Source organism: Pongo abelii, chromosome 22, assembly GCF_028885655.2.
Source record: "Pongo abelii isolate AG06213 chromosome 22, NHGRI_mPonAbe1-v2.0_pri, whole genome shotgun sequence".
Taxonomy (NCBI): Eukaryota; Metazoa; Chordata; class Mammalia; order Primates; family Hominidae; genus Pongo; species Pongo abelii.
In genome coordinates this window covers 31,891,396-31,906,432 of record NC_072007.2, presented here as the reverse complement: position 1 = coordinate 31,906,432, position 15,037 = coordinate 31,891,396, and the positions used below count along the sequence as shown (strand labels likewise).

Below are 15,037 nucleotides of genomic sequence, written 5' to 3'. Positions count from 1 at the left end.
ATAAAAGGCACTTGGAGAATAGAATAAAGCAAACTCTGAAAGAAAAAGAAAGGGATAAGGAACAAAAAGCATCATCCTCAGACCATTTTATAGAACTAACATACAATGAGACAATCAGAAAACTATTGTTCATAGTTCTCTCTCATTTCTCTATCTCTTGAGCAGAGTTGTTGACAACTTTTGTTCTGGACTATCTTTTTGAGATTACTTGTATAACAAAATGCCTTGGAAAAGAGAGATATTGTCTCATTCCAGAGCAGAGGACTGATTTGTCTGTTGTCTAGTTTAAGAAAGATAGTTTCCATCTGTTGGAAAGGTTGAGCTGATTTCCTTGCAGCCCACTTACTGCAGATGGTGTTTCTTAAGGCTGAGCTTTCTCAGCTGGAGCTTAAAGCCACTAGATGTGTACCATTCAGCTGGAATAGCCCGCCCCTCCATATCACCACAGAGAGACTCGTGGGGCAAGAAGAATCTAAACAAACATGAATCTCATGCTGTGTGCTGTGCCCTGAGTAATGAAGTCTGTTTCACTGAACCAACAAGATTTTGTCTTCTTCCAGCATGCAATTAACTGTATGGCAAGCTAAATTGCTTGCACGTAAGGCAACATTACAGACACTTCACAGTTCTTGAAAAGGTACTCTCTTTGAAGATCTTTTCATTTCTATTATGAATTATAAAACTCCAAATTTCTCATTGGATTTGATTTCCCTCTTTCTTTTTTTTTTTCTCTTTCATTGTTTCGTTTGTTCTTTTCTTTCTTTTTTTCTCTCTTTCTGGATTATTGTGTTCTTGTTTTCGGTGGAAATCAGAGAAATGGTCTCAGTTACACTTCTGGATTTAAAAAACCCAAGAAGTACAATGTCTGAGTCATAGTCATATGATAACATGAATAACTATTTAGGATTTTGCAAAGCAAAATATTGAGGTCTGAAGTGTGTATGAAAACATAACCGTCATGAAATTCATAGAAAAAATGAGAAGGATATACAGTTTTCTTACAAGTAAAGAAAAGTCCAAATCTATCTGGTGTTGATGATAAAGGAAAAGTTAAAACAGCTGCCATCTGTGTTTCACTATTTAAGCACAAACAATGAAACAATGTATGCATTCAAAGAAACGTGTGTTCTTAATCCACAACAGAGATTTAGAGTATGGCTATATATACGTGCACACCCACACACATATATATAAATTCTATGATTTATGGTTGATTTTTACTCACATTTTCTGGGACTTTTAGTTTAAATTTTCATCAACAAAATTATTTAACACTACAGATTTTGCCTGTTTTCCTTTTAATAATCTTTTACCCAGAAATTTCCCTCTCCATTGTAACAACTTGTAAAGAAGCTATCTCACTAAGTCAAATCAGATTAAACACTTTCTAGGTTAATTGTTGGAATTCTTATCAATTGAACCAACCAATATTTATTGTCAGAAACAATTATGCATGCAGGTAGATTCAGAATTATCAAAATACATATTACAGAATTGCCCAATTTATTGACTTTTTTGTTACTGTTTTATAATACTGGGGAAATTAAAACAATGAAGCAAAGAGACATTTATAATGACCTGTATAAAATCAGATCAAATGGGAAATAGGAATTAAAGATTTTTAGTAATAACTGAGAAGAGAAAAATGTTCTACTCTCTCAGAGTGGTGTTCCCCCGCCAACCACCTTTTTTTGTTATTAAGGTCTTCTGGGATCCTTCCAATGCGATATTATTCATTTAAACTATTCAATGAAACTTGAAATAGCATTCATTAGAAACAAACTTTGATTTATTTTTAAATTGTTTTCCATTAAAATTACAAAAGTTTGCAATTAGAATAGACCCTAGAGAAGATCTTGTTCAAATCTCTTATTGTACGGATAATGAGATAAAAAAATTGTTAAGATGAACGAAATATTCCCTAATCCCTTTTCCTACCACAGAGAATACTAAACTTTGTCATTTGCATTCAGTCCACTGTTTCTTTCTATCATATTATCCTACATTAGAGATATGATCTTATTTTGAATTCAGGGAAACAATGCCTCTTACATTCCCTAAAGTAGTACCTACTCTCAGGAATTTTCATGTATTTTTGTTTCTAATTTTTCTCTGATATTTTATCATTCAGTGAGCCATATATTATAAAAATACATTTTTAAAAATCCGAAGTTATACTTACTACAATGAGTAAAAATTATAGTGATTATTTATTAGGCAGTTAATTCATACCATGATATAACAGACTTCTAAAATTACACACACACACACACACACACACACACTCACATGAAGGCCAGATCATGAAACAATCAAGTAGGCTATAAATATGAAAATACCAATAAAGACAAAAAGAAAAGAGCTTCATAGGATAAATACAAAGTAGACATAAAGTCTTAATAAAAACCTAGCCTGGCACAACATAAACTAATTTTGTGTTTAATATCTGTCTACTTTGTATCTATTCTAAAGTATCTTAATATATTATAGTTTTTGTGTTATCTTTATTGTTGTTAATGTTGTTATTTTAGTAGAAAAATAGAAATTTAAATAAAAGAAAATCATACCTTTGGGAGAATTATTAGCTTCCAAAATATATATGTGAGATGGTTAATACTGTCAACTTGATTGGATTGAAGGATGCAAAGTATTGATCCTCAGCGTGTCTGTGTGGGTGTTGCCAAAGGAGATTAACATTTGAGTCAGTGGGTTGGGGAAGAAAGATCCACCCTTAATCGCGTGAACATAACCTAATCAGCTGCCAGCGAATATAAAGCAGGCAGAAAAACATGAAAAGGAGAGACTGGCCTACATGTTTCTCTCATGCTGGATGCTTCCTGCTCTCAAATATCAGACTCCAAGTTCTTCAGTTTTGGGACTCGGGCTGGCTCTGCCTGCTCCTCAGCTTGCAGACAGCCTATTGTGGGACCTTGTGATTGTGTAAGTTAATGCTTAATAAAGTCCCCTTTATATATATATTGTATTAGTTCTGTCCCTCTAGAGAACCCTGACTAATAAAGACTTTGTTACCAGGAGGGGTTATAGAGAAATAGAATATTAAGGATGGAGTTCTTTCATTGGTTTTGGGGTTATCTGGAGTTGGCTATTTAATATGATTAGATCCAAAAATGCAAAAGACTCTACTTCTAATAGTATGGAGAACACTGATAGTCCTTGGCGTGAACTGTCTAGAAAGTAGTGCAAAATAAATGCATTTGACACTCCTGATTCACCACTGGCTAAGAGGCAAGAAGTTTAGTGACTGTATACATAATACCTTTGACCATATGTGGAGAACCAAAGAAAATAATGAAGCTGGTTGGCTGCTCCTAAGCTCAGTGGACATAATGATGAAAGAAAATGATGAACTTAGAGCTTCTGTCTTCCAGGTTCAGAAGCAGATACTGAGCCTCAAATCTGCTAAGATTGCCCTGAGTGAGAGTCTTATCTCCTGTAGAGAAAGAGCTGAAACTGAAAAAACAGACAAGCTCTTATCATACGAGTGAGTGGTGTACCTGCAAGGAAAGATGCATGCACAGCCTCGCCAGGTGTCTACTGTTAAAGTGAGGGCATTCATTGGAAAATAACGGGATGCTGCAAGTTGGAATTGGGGATGTGTGGGAGGACCCTAATGAAGCTGGGGACACTGAGTTTGTAAACTCTGATGAACCTTTTTTGCCAGAAGGAACAGCTTCCACATCCCCAGTAGTGGCATAATTTCCTCCCCAACTCATGCTGCCATCAGCCTTTCCACCTTTGTCTGAGGAGATAAACCCCGTGCTGCCTGAGGCGACAATGATGGCCTCCCCTGAGGCAGTTGCCAGGCAAGATAATGTTGATTCTCATCAGCAGCCACCCCCAACCCTTCTGTTTGCTTCTAGACCTATAACTAGACTAAAGTCCCTATGGTCCCCTAGAGTTGAATTTGAGAGTGTGACCCATGGGAGGTGCGCTACACTCAAAAAGAACTGTTTGAGTTCTCTAATTTATATAAACAGAAATCTGAGGAACAGGCATGGGAATGGATATTAAAAGTATGGGATAATTGTGGAAGGAACATAGGGTTGCATCAGACTGAATTTATTTATTTGGGCCCAGTAAGTAGAGACTCTGCTTTAATGCTGCACTTAGGGAATTAAAAAAGGTTCTAACAGTTTATTTGCTTGGTTAGGTGAAATATGGATTAAAAGATGGCCCACTATGAGTCAGATGGAAATGCCCGATCTCCCTAGGTTTAATGTCAAGGAAGGGATCCAAAGGCTTAGGGAGATTGGGATGGTGGAGTGGATTAGTCACTTTAGACCAACTCATCCCAGCTGGGAGGGTCCAGAAGATATACCCTTGACTGACGCCTTGCGAAATAGTGAGGGCAGCACCTGCATCGTTGAAGGGCCCTGTAATTGCTCGTCTCTGTATTTCAGATCTAACGGTGGGAACCTAAGTCACACAACTACAAAATTTAAATACATTGGGAATAATTGGATGCTGAGGTGGTAGGCACCAAGTGACAGCACTCAACCATCAACCGCAAGGTGGGCATAGCTACCATAATGGACAGCAGAGGCAAAGCGGCAATCAGAATAGTCTGACTGGTGTAGAGCTCTGGCATTGGCTAATTAATCACAGTGTTTCTAGAGCTGAAATTGATAGGAAGACTGCAGCATTCCTGCTTAATTTATATAAGCAGAAAATTTCTAGGTCGAATGGACAAAATATTAATTTGAATTATAAAAACAGAGAATCATGGCCCCTCAAACAATTTCCAGACATGAGTCAGTTTACAGACCCAGAACATCTTGAATGCACGGGGAGGGTGGATCCTGTTTAGGAAGGACCCTGCTACATTACCGACAATACACAGTGAATCTTTCTCCCATCCTTCCCCAAGGAGACCTCTGGCCTTTACCAGGGTAACTGTGCAATTGGGAAAGGGAAATGATGAGACATTTAGGGGACTACTGGACACTGGCTCTGAACTGACGTTGATTCCAGGGGACCCAAAACATCATTGTGTTTTTGTTTTTGTTTTTGTTGTTGTTGTTGTTTTTGAGAAGGAGTTTTGCTCTTGTTGCCCTGGCTGGAGTGCAATGGCACGATCTCAGCTCACTGCAACCTCCACCTCCAGGTTCAACCAATTCTACTGCCTCAGCCTCCCGAGTAGCTGGGATTACAGGCATGCACTACCACACCCAACTAATTTTGTATTTTTGGTAGAGACGTGTTTTCACCATGTTCAGGCTGGTCTCGAACCTCATCTGAGGTCAGGAGACCTCAGATGATCTGCCTGCTTCGGCCTCCCAAAATGCTGGGATTATAGGTGTTACCCAAAAAATGTCATTGTAATCCTCCACTTAAAGTAAGTGCTTATAGAGGTCAAGTAACTAATGGAGTTTTAGCTCAGGTCTGACTTACAGTGGGTCCAGTGGGTCCCTGGACTCATCATGTGGTCCTTTCCCCTGTGCCAGAATGCATAATTTGCATAGACATACTTAACAGCTGGCAGAACCCCAACATTGGCTCCCTGACTGGTAAAATGAGGGCTATTATGGTTGGAATGGCCAATGGAAGCCATCAGAGCTGCCTCTACCTAGAAAAATAGTAAATCAAAACAAAATCAATAGTAAATTAAATAAAAAACAATATGGTATCCCTGGAGGGATGCACAGATTAGTGCCACAATGAAGGACTTGAAAGACGCAGGGGTGGTGATTCCCACCACATCCCTGTTCAACTCTCCCGTTTGGCCTGTGCAGAGGACAGATGGATCTTAGAAAATGACAGTGGATTATCGTAAACTTAACCAAGTGGTGACTCCAATTGCAGTTGCTGTGCCAGATGTGGTTTCGTTGCTTGAGCAAATTAACACATTTCCTGGTACCTGCTATGCAGCCTTGTACATGCTTTTTCTCCATTCCCGTCCATAAGACCCACCAGAAGCAATTTGCCTTCAGCTGGCAAGGCCAGCAATATACCTTTATTGCCCACCTCAGAGGTATATAACTCTCCAGCTTTGTGTCATAATCTTTTTCAGAGAGGCCTTGGTTGCTTTTCTCTTCTGCAAGATATCACACTGGTCAATTACATTGATGACACGACGTGGATGGACCCAGTGAGCAAGAAGTAGCAAACACAGTGGACTTATTGGTGAGACATTTGCATGCCAGGGGATGGGAAATCAATCTGACTAAAATTCAAGGAACTTCTACCTCACTAAAATTTCCAGGGGGTCCAGTTGTGTGGGGCCTGTCAAGATATTCCTTCTAAGTTGTTGCATTTGGCCCCTCCTACAACCAAGAAAGAGGCACAATGCCTAGCTGGCCTATTTGAATTTTGGAGGCAACACATTCCTCTTTGGGGTGTGTTACTCCATCCCATTTATCGAGTGACCCGAAAGGATGCCAGTTTTGAGTGGGTCCAAAACAGGAGACGACTCTGCAACAGGTACAGGCTGCTGTGCAAGCTGCTCCCACTTGGGCCATAAGACCCAGACCCAGCAGATCCAATGGAGCTTGAGGTGTCAGTGGAAGATAGGGATGCTGTTTGGAGCCTTTGGCAGGCCCCCAAAGGTGAATCACAGCGGAGACCTCAAGGATTTTGGAGCAAGCCCCTGCCATATTCTGCAGATAACTACTCTCTTTTTGAGAGACAGCTTTTGGCCTGCTACTGGGCTTTGGTGGAAGCTGAACGTTCGACTATTGGTCATCAAGTCACTATGAGAGCTGAATTGTCTATCATGAACTGGGTGCTTTCTGACCCATCTAGCCATAAAGTGGATCGTGCACAGCAGCACTGCATCATCAAATTGAAGTCGTATATACATGATCGGGCTTGAGCAGGTACCTAACGCACAAGTAAGTTACATGAGGAAGTGGTTCAAATGTCCACGGTCTCCACTGCTGCCACTCTGCCTTCTGTCCCTCAGTCTGCACTAATGGCCTTATGGGGAGTTCCCTATAATCAGTCAATAGAGGAAGAGAATACTAGAGTCTGGTTCTGCACAATACACAGGCACCACCTGGAAGCGGACAGCTGCAGCACTACAGCCCCTTTCTAGGACATTCCTGAAGGACAGTGGTGAAGGGAAACCTTCCCAGTGGGCAGAACTTTGAGCAGTGCACCTGGTTGTGCACTTTGCATAGAAGGAGAAGTGACCAGATGTGCAATTATATACTTATTCATGGGCTGTATCCAATGATTTTGCTGGATGGTCAGGGATTGAAAGAAGCATGATTGGAAAATTGGTGACAAAGAAATTTGGGGAAGAGGTATGTGGATGGATCTCTCAGAGTGGTCAAAAACTGCGAAGATATTTGTATCCCATGTGAATGCTCATCAACGGGTGACCTCAGTGGAGGAGGATTTCAATAATCAAGTGGATAGGATGACCCCTTCTGTGAACACCACTCAGTCTCTTTCCCCAGCCACCCCTGTCATCACCCAATGGGCCCATGAAAAACGTGGCCATGGTGGCAGGGATGGAGGTTACACATGGGCTCAGCAACATGAATTTCCATTCACCAAGGCTGACCTGGCTATGGCCACTGCTGAGTGCCCAATTTGCCAGCAGCAGAGACCAACACTGAGCCCTCGATATAGCACCATTCCTTGGGGTGATCAGCCAGCCACCTAGTGGCAGGTTGATCTTATTTGACTTCTTCCATCATGGAAAGGGCAGAGGCTTGTCCTCACTGAAATAGACTCTTACTCTGGATATGGGTTTGCCTATACTGCAAGCAATGCTTCTGCCAAGACTGTCATTGGTGGACTCATGGAATGCCTTATCCACACAATATTGCCTCTGACCAAGGCACTCACTTTACGGCTAAAGAAGTGAGGCAGCGGGCTTGTGCTCCTGGAATTCACAGGTCTTACCATGTTCCCTATCATCTTCAAGCAGCTGGATTGAAAGAATGATGGAACAGCCTTTTGAAGGCACAATTACAATGCCAACTAGATGACAATACTTGCAGGGCTGAGGCAAAGTTCTCCAGAAGGTTGTGTATGCTGTAAACCAGCATCCAATATATGGTACTGTTTCTCTCATAGCCAGGATTCATGGGCCCAGGAATCAAGGGGTGGAAGTTGAAGTGGCACCACTCACCATCACCCCTAGTGATTCACTAGGACAATTTTTGCTTCCTGTTCCCATGACATTACATTCTGCTGGCCTAGATGTCTTAGTTCCAGAGGGAGGAATGCTGCCACCAGGAGACACAACGACGACAATTCCATTAAACTGGAAGTTAAGGTTGCCACCTGGACACTTTGGGCTCCTCCTACCTTTAAGTCAATAGGCAAAGAAGGGAGTTACAGTGTTGGATGGGGTGGTTGGCCCAGATTATCAAGATGAAATCAGTCTACTACTCCACAATGGAGGTAAGGAAGAGTATGCATGGAATACAGGAGACCATTACGGTGTCTCTTAGTATTACCATGTCCTGCGATTAAGGTCAGGTTCATGGGAAACTAGAACAGCCCAATCCAGGCAGGACTACAAATGGCCCAGACCCCTCAGGAATAAAGGATTGGGTAACTCCAATCAGGGAAAAAACCACGGCCTGCTGAGGTGCTTGCTGAAGGCAAAGGGAATACAGAATGGGTAGCAGAAGAAGGTAGTCATCAATACCAGCTATGACCATGTGACCAGCTGCAGAAATGGGGACTGTAACTGTCATGAGTATTTCCTCCTTCTTTTGTTGAAAACATGTTTGTGCATGTATAGACTTGTACTAAGAAAATATCTGTATTTTATTTCCTTTTCCATTATTATGTGTCATAATACTGACTTCATGTCAGCATTTAAGTATTGTTAACTTTATGTAACAGTATTTGAGTTGGGGATTGGTGTGTTTCTGGTTGTACTGAGGATAGTTGTATTATGTTAGGCATAATTAAGACCTTATTATTGTCTTTATTTGAAGATTGTGTATGATCCCAGGAGGTGTGTATGAATTCAAGCTGACAAGGGGTGGACTTGTAATAGTTAATACTGTCAACTTGATTGGATTGAAGGATGAGTCAGTGGTCTGGAGAAGGCAGATCCACCCTTTATCTGGTTGGCACAATCTACTAAGCTGCCAGGGAATATAAGGCAGGCAGAAAAACCTAAAAAGGAGAGACTGGTCTAGCCTCTCAGCCTACATCTTTCTGCCATGCTGGATGCTTCCTGCCCTCAAACATCGTACTCCAAGTTCTTCAGTTTTGGGACTCACACGCGCTCTCCTTGCTCCTCAGCTTGCAGACAGCCTATTGTGGGACCTTGTGATCATGTAAGTTAATACTTAATAAATTCCTTCCTCTTTATATATATACATGTTCAGATATATATATATCCTATTAGTTCTGTCCCTCTAGAGAACCCCAACTAATACAACATGTAAATGAAATAAATATTTTATTAAAATTAATTCATATAAATTATATTCTGTATCTTGTTGGGTTTTTTATAGAAAAAGCATAATATAAGACTTTTTCAGATGCAGACATTTTATAACCTGGATACTCTAGAAAAACAGAGGTAAAGCTTAAATGCAAGTATTCAATGTGGGTGCAGTCTCATGGGACTCACTTTTGAAATCCATGCCTTAATTGGCAAAGAGATGCCCTCTTATCTTTTGCAAGCACAAATATTGCCTGTGTTTCCTCTGGAGAGAATAACATGCCTGTCTTAGGGCACCAGGCAATGGTAGAACTAGCCAATGCTATTTACTGAACAAAAAGCTCAGGGAGCAAGTGTGATCAAGCCAATCTGAACCATGTAGAAAGCGTGTGCAAATGGCACCAAAATTATACCCAATGCAAAGCTTTTAGTTTGATGTGTTTTTGTTGTTGTTGTTTTACTTCTATATTCATCCCAATAGTGATTATGCATACCCAACATTTAGTGGATAATTTTTAACCAAGCAGTTTACATTGCTTCTTGTTATATATAAAGGTACAATTTTGATCAATGCACTTTTATAAAACAATTTGATGTGTATAGATAATATATGTCTACCTTGTAAGTCCTTCAAAGTGGGTCTATTCATAGACTCGCCCTTTTGTGCACCAGAACCCAGAATAAAATTGGAATCACATAGTGTGGAATGAGGATAAGTAGTACGTACCCCATCCTCTCATCACAGCACAAAGAGCCATACTGGTGGCTGGGTGGCCTGTGGGGCAGGCAGAAGGCTTGTGTTCCAGTGCAGAAACTCCTCCGTGTTGTTTTTCTCCGATAAAATTAAAGTGTCTACAATTATGACCAATATTTTAACACAATCCTTAAAAAATGTAAAATATACTGATATAATTACATTTAAAAAGACAGATAAGGCCTCGATATTTAAAACTCAAGCACATTAGATGATTGTGTTTGTTCTATATTACTATGAGAAGGTATATTAAAAATACACTTCTTTATAAAATGTATGTCTATCCATTTTTTTGGCCAAGTTTAAAATCTATTAATAAAATAGAGTAGACAAATTATCTTATAAATGAAGTAAATATTACCTTTTTGCATCAATTCTTTGAATAGTTTACCAAACCAATACTTAAAATATTTTGTGCTTTCAAATAAATAATTTAAGTAAATTAATGTTTCACTTCACATTTCCAAAGTAAGCTTGGCATTGATCTGGATTATAAGAAAGAGTTCTAATTTTCTTAATAAATGTTATATTCAAGTACACATTAGATTTGTTATGAAAATAATTTTGACCTACTTTACCACAGCTGTGTTTCATGAAGCCTATAGACATTTTTCTAATATATAGTGAATATATTGCAAGAATGTATACCTACAAATTCAATGTACTAATGTAAGATTATGCAGGCCACTAAACCTCAATTTTTAAAATTAATAAATGACAGAGGACTTTTTCTTTTCCCAGAACAAAAAATAATAATGTTTAATATCAGAATGCATACAAACATAATACCAAAATGCATATAAATATATGTTTATAACTACACACACATATCTCCTTATTAAAGCCAATGCTTCCAAAGTTAAAATATATTAGTGATTGATACAAGGTGATATAAGTGTATGTATGGAATATTGTATCTGATATTTTTATCTTGTAATTACAATTTTCATAGTATTCATGAGTCAGTCATTTACAAAATTAATTATATGTGTTAGGTACCATGTAAGTTTCAGACCTATATCTACCTGAGTTTTTAGTTGTGTTCAGAAATAAAATGCATTTCCCTTGATAATGTCATACTTGCATTCTTGAGAAATCTTACATGATCTAGAAAGGTCTTAAAACTTTTGTTTCAATGAGGAACTGAGGGGTCAGATATGCAATAACCAATTTTATTAAATAACTTCAGTAACAACCATTTCATTATTACAATTATTACAAGAAAATCCAAATTACCTAGGTCAAAACTGTAAAAATAAAAACATCACTTTCTTCATTTCTCTTCAATCTGCAAACAAACCTCTGTCACCTCTAGCCCTGACCTTACTTTATTTTTGTTGCAGGTCATCTTACACTGGCCAAAGGAATAAAGAAGAATGACAGGGTTAATGATGGATATTTGATTTCTTCTGATTTTTCTGACGTGCAAGGTGTAGATTCCTTTTGTTAGTCATTCAAACCAACAGCAGCTTAAAGTATGTAATTTGTGATATTTAATTAATCAGTCATTCATATCCAAGGTTATAAAAACTCATACTGTATAATAGAGATTTGTATCATGGATAAAATAAGAATGTAATGTTTCTTTTAGCACCACCCAATTGGTGGGTCTGGAAATAATGACTTCTCTGACGAGTCCAAATTAAATTGGAACAAAGGTAGAAGTTCTCTCCAGGAGGCCAGACAATGAAGAACAAGCAGTTTCTTACACATCTCTACTTTAATTATAGCAAATGGACCATCTGGTTCAAAACCAGAAGTAGCCAGTGACTTCTCACTCCTGTGCTTGAATTTCTCGCCCTCCACCTATCTTTGTGATTCAATAACACTGTCTAGGTATTATTGCATTTATAATGATGTATTATAATTTATTTGATTATTTATTTATTTATTACCTCAAGTTGATGAATTATTTAAGGAAATAAAATGCACTCTACACTTGTTTATTCACAGTATCTTGCATCTGCGCCATCCCTACAGGAATAAAGTGCCCTGGGAAAACTCAGTTTGAATCTGTTCAAGATAATAATATTTGCGGGAAAACAGGCACTGCTGGCATCTTCAATGGTACTTAGATATCATTAACAAAAACATGGAAACCAGATGCAAGGCCATAGCCCGCATTCCCAAGCTCTGGGCCCAGAAAAGTCATTCCAACTTCAGTATTTTTCATAGGTCACCCAGTCTAAGGTGTTTTGTTATTCTCATACAAATGTACTAAGACATACATTGGTACCAGATGTGAGATGTTGACATTAAAAACATGAAAGCAGTTTTGGAACTGGTTAAAAGGTAGAGGCTTGAAGGATTTGAAGGTGAGTGCTGGAGAAAGCCTAGATTGCTATAAATGAAATGTTAAGGGTTGTTTTATTGTGTGCTCAGAAGAATAGAGCTCTAGACAGAGTCTCAGTCATCCCAGAGATTACCTAAGTGGTTGTGATCAGAATACTGGTAGAAATGTGAATGGCAAAGGCAATTCTGATGAGGTCATAGGAAGAAATGAGAAACAAGGTATTAGAAACTGAATAAAGGCCTTTCTTTACTATAAAGTGGCAAATAACTTGGCTGAATTGTGTCCACATCCTAAAACTTTGTGGAAGGCAGAACTTGCAAGCAATTAATTAGGATAGTTAGTAGAAGAAATATCTGAAAAGAGTGATCAGGGGCCTTCATGGCTTCTCTTTATTGCTTATAATAAAATATTAAAAGAGATAAGCAAATTAAAGATGAAATGTATAATCAAAAGGGAAGTGGAATGTAAAGATTTGGAAAATTCTCAGCCTGAACAGTTTGTAAAAAGAAAAAGGGCATGTTCATGACAGAATACCAACAGTGTGGCCAAATTACTCTTTTTTCTTTCTCTCTCTTTTTTTTTTTTTTGAGAGGGAGTCTGGCTCTGTCACCCGGGCTGCAGTGCAGTGGCACAATCTCGGCTCACTGCAAGCTCCGCCTCCTGGGTTCACGCCATTCTCCTACCTCAGCCTCCCGAGTAGCTGGGACTACAGGCGCCCGACACCACGCCCGGATAATTTTTTTTTTTTGTATTTTTAGTAGAGACGGGGTTTCACCACGTTAGCCAGGATGGTCTCGATCTCCTGACCTCGTGATCCGCCTGCCTCGGCCTCCCAAAGTGCCGGGATTACTGGCATGAGCCACCGCTCCCGGCCCCAAGTTACTCTTGATAATAAAATTAGTATGGATAGAAGGAAGCCAGATTATATTTATCAAGACAGTGGAAGCATGGCCCTGAAGGCATTTTAGATGTCTTAAGACTGCCACTTCCATCATAGGACAAGAGTGACAGGCAGAACAGTTTCAAGACAGAGCCCTAGGGAGCTCATGGTACCTCAGAGCTCATTACCTAGGGCCATGTCGAGTATTCGCTTCATGCATTCCTGTGCAGTGTTCTTTGGCCACCCCAGTGTAATGTAAGCAGGCCCAAATGCAGCTCAGCCTATCACTATGAAAAGCAAAAGTGGTAAACCTTGGCAGCATCCAAGTGCTAACTCTGCAGCTATATGGAGTGCACAAACTATGGAGACATGGCTCTCTCCATCTAGACTTCAAAGAATGCCTTGAAGAGTCTCTGGGCCCAGGCAAAAACAGCCACAAAGTATGGCTGCCACAAAAGCCTCCACTAAGGTAATACCCATTGAAGCCCCTGGTTCAAGTCCACTGAGCCTTACATTCAGGGATTCTGCAGAAAAGCCCCACAAGAGCTATGTGTAGAGGAGCTCCAGGAGCAGTGCCACCCCCATGACCCCAGAACTGTAGGGCCACCAACATGCAATTCTAGCCTAACAGAGTTACATGTACTGAACACCAACCCATGAAAGATGCATCATGGGTGGCACCAGGCAAAGCCATAGGCTAGGGTCTTCTGGAAGCTTGTGGACCCAACCCCACCCTAGTGTGTCTGGAAGGTGGGACCTGGAGTCAAAGAAAATAATTCTCAAGCATCAAGGTTTAATGTTGTTTACTTTGTGATTTCGTACTTAATTCTGACCCTCCTTCTTTCTGTTTTTCCCTTTGAAATGGAACTAACTGTCCTGTGCCTGTCTCACCATTATATTTTGAAAGCACACAACTGTTTGATTGTACTGGCTCATAACTGGAGAGCACTTTGTTTCAGAGTTATTTTTTACCTTGTGTCTCACCTATATCTGATTTAGAGATGCTAGATGTAAGACTTTTGAGTTGATGCTGTAACAAGTTAAGATTTTTGAGGGGTACCGGGATAAAATATATGTTTTTGCATGTAAGTAGGACATGAGTTTGGGGATCCAGAAGTGAAATTATGTAGTCTGAAAGTTTCTCCTAAAATTTATATGTTGAAACTTAAGAAGTGGGGCATTTAGAAGGTGATTAAGCCATGAGAGCAGGGCCCTAATGGATAGGAGTAAGGCCCTGATAAAAGGGCTTGAGAAAGCAGGTTCACCACTTTTTTCTCTTCTGCCATATAAGACAGTGTTTCTCTCCTCCAAAGGATGCAACAACAAGGTGCCATCTTAGAGCAAAGACCAGGCCCTCACCAGGCACCAAAACTGCCAGTTCTATGATCTTAACACTTCCAGCCTACCCAACTGTGAGAAATGCGTTTATGTTGTTTATAAATTACACAGTCTCAGGTATTTTCTGATATGAGCACACATAAATAAGACACCAGGGTATTTTCAGAGTTGATTCCTGCTGAGGACCGTGAGGAAAAATTTTGTCCAGCCTCACCTCATTCCTTGGCTTGTAGGTGGCTGTCTTCTTTCTGTGTCTTGACACTGTCTTTCCTCTGCACATCTGTGTCTAAATTTCCTCTTTTTTATAAGAACAACAGTGATACTGGATTAGGGCCCACTCTAAAGGCCTTATTTTAACTTTATTACCTGTGTAAACACCCTAACTCAAAACAT

General features: G+C 39.7%; 1 long non-coding RNA gene across 1 annotated transcript in view; it reads left to right on the top strand.

Moving 5' to 3' along the window:
- The window catches only part of LOC112130515 (uncharacterized), a 76,527-nt gene extending 64,850 nt beyond the window's left edge, over nucleotides 1-11,677 (top strand). The window contains exons 5-6 of the long non-coding RNA XR_002912778.3: nucleotides 4,422-4,532; nucleotides 11,477-11,677. This is a non-coding gene — a long non-coding RNA (uncharacterized LOC112130515). The remainder of the gene's footprint in view (nucleotides 1-4,421; nucleotides 4,533-11,476) is intronic.
- The last annotated feature ends 3,360 nt before the right edge of the window (nucleotides 11,678-15,037 follow it).